General features: G+C 75.9%; 1 non-coding gene across 1 annotated transcript; it reads right to left on the bottom strand.

Annotated features, from left to right (window-relative positions):
* Positions 1-1,881: 1,881 nt before the first annotated feature.
* On the bottom strand, positions 1,882-2,000 carry LOC135889877 (5S ribosomal RNA). Its single transcript, XR_010562193.1, has one exon. It is a non-coding gene; the product is annotated as a 5S ribosomal RNA (ribosomal RNA).
* Positions 2,001-2,294: the final 294 nt, after the last annotated feature.

Consider the following 2,294-nt stretch of genomic DNA (forward strand, 5'->3'; position numbering starts at 1 on the left):
CCCCCGGGCGCTCCGGCGGGGGGGAAGCTTAATAGTCGTCCCCCAGACAGGGTGGGTGGGGGGGAGGCTTAACAGTCTTCCCCCAGGCTGGGCGGGGGGGAGGCTTAATAGTCATCCCCCAGACAGTGTGGGTGGGTGGGGCAGGGGGGGGAGAGGCTTAGCAGTCTTCCCCTAGACTGGCCGGGGGTGGGGGCTTAGCAGTCGTCTCCAGGGTGGTCCGGGGGTGGGGGGAGGCCTCAGAGTCGCCCCTCGGAGAATCGGGGCGGCGGCGGTGGTGGGTGTCAGGCTTTACAGCCAGCCTCCGGAGGGTGAGCGTCCTCGGACGCGATGCAGCCGCCGCAGAGAGGGAGCCTCCGAGGCTGGGAGCGGAGCACCGAGGCTGGGGAGAGGGGAGCAGGAGCCCGGGGGTGGGGGTGGGGGTGGGGGGCCTTCAGGACAACCGGTCAAGCCCCGGGAAGCGGCTGTAAAATTTTCAAAGTCCCCACCGGGACAACAGGTCACGCCCCGGGAAAAGGCTGGAAAATTTCCTAAGTCCCCGCTCGGCCACCAGGTCCACCCAGGTCTAGCAATGGGGTTGACCTGCCTGATGGCCGGTTAGTATCAACGTAGTCTCACACAGGAGGGCAGCTCTCAGGCCGGCCGGCTGCGGCTGACTCTGGGGCGGTGCCCGGTGCCCGGCAGCGAGGCGCGGGGGGGGTGGGGGGGTGAGGGGGGGGGGAGCGACACGGGGCTTACCGGCCCCGGGGCCGGGGGCGCCTCCTGCGGCTTTGGGGGCCGCGGGTCCTCCGTGGCATCCAGGCCAGGCCTCTCCTGCCTGGCCGCGGGGGGATTCGGGGGCGGTCCCGCGGGCCGGCGGCCGGGCGCAGGGGGGGGGCCCGAGCGAGTCCGCCCCGGGCCCGGGGTCTCCCCCTGCGGCTCAGGGGGGGCGTGGGTCCTCGGGGGAGGAAGCCCGGGGGGAGCTGCAGACCCGCCGTGGGGCCCTCCAGGCCAGGCCTCGCCTGGGTGGCCGCGGGGGGATTCGGGTCGGGCCCGCGGGCCGGCGGCCGGGCGCAGCGGGGCCGGGAGGGTCCGGGCCAGTCCGCCGCATGCCCGGGGTCTCCCCCAGCGGCTTCGGTGGCCGTGGGTCCCCGGTGGGGCAAGCGGCGGGGAGCCTGACACCCGCCGTGGGGCCCTCCAGGCCAGGCCTCGCCTGGGTGGCCGGGGGGGGATTCGGGGCGGTCCCGCGGGCCGGCGGCCGGGCGCAGGGGGGCCGGGAGGGGCCGGGCCAGTCCGCCCCATGCCCGGGGTCTCCCCCAGCGGCTTCGGTGGCCGTGGGTCCCCGGTGGGGCAAGCGGCGGGGAGCCTGACACCCGCCGTGGGGCCCTCCAGGCCAGGCCTCGCCTGGGTGGCCGCGGGGGGATTCGGGGCGGTCCCGCGGGCCGGCGGCCGGGCGCAGGGGGGCCGGGAGGGGCCGCGCCAGTCCGCCCCATGCCCGGGGTCTCCCCCCAGCGGCTTCGGTGGCCGTGGGTCCCCGGTGGGGCAAGCGGCGGGGAGCCTGACACCCGCCGTGGGGCCCTCCAGGCCAGGCCTCGCCTGGGTGGCCGCGGGGGGATTCGGGGCGGTCCCGCGGGCCGGCGGCCGGGCGCAGGGGGGCCGGGAGGGGCCGGGCCAGTCCGCCCCATGCCCGGGGTCTCCCCCAGCGGCTTCGGTGGCCGGGGGTCCTCCGCGGAGGAAGCCGGGTGGGTGTTGGGGGGAGCCGGACCCCAGGCGCCCCGACCCGTGACCTGCGGCCGCGACCTCCGACTCGGCAGGAGCGACGAGGGGCTTTCTGGCCCGCCCCCCCCCCCCCTTCTCCTTCCTCCCCAGAAAAAGGAGAGAGAGCTGGCTCGGACCGGGAAAAGCTGCCTACGGCACCTGGGATTCCCAGGCGGTCACCCATCCAAGTACTAGCCAGGCCCGGGACGGTTTACCTTCCGAGATCGGACGGGATCGGGGGCGTTCGGTCCGGTATGGCCGTAGGCACCCGGCTCCGCGCCTCCTCGCCCGCTTTCCCCTGCCGGCGCCCGGGCCTGCCGCACGGCGAGCCCCGGTCGGACTGCCCCGTGCGGCAGGGCCCCCGTCTCTCGCGGGCCCGATCCTTTTTTTTCCTTTTCAAGCTCCGGGGCCCGGGCTGGCCCGTCAGAGCCCCTTCCCCTCCCCCCCCCCCTCCCTCCGGCGTCGGGAAAAATATTTTCCCGGACTTCCAGCGGGCCCGATCCTGTCAGCCGGGGGTGGGGGGGGGGGCAGTCCCTCGCTGCGGCCAGGGAGGGTGAGCC

This window comes from Emys orbicularis, chromosome 15 (genome assembly GCF_028017835.1).
Source record: "Emys orbicularis isolate rEmyOrb1 chromosome 15, rEmyOrb1.hap1, whole genome shotgun sequence".
Classification (NCBI taxonomy): Eukaryota; Metazoa; Chordata; order Testudines; family Emydidae; genus Emys; species Emys orbicularis.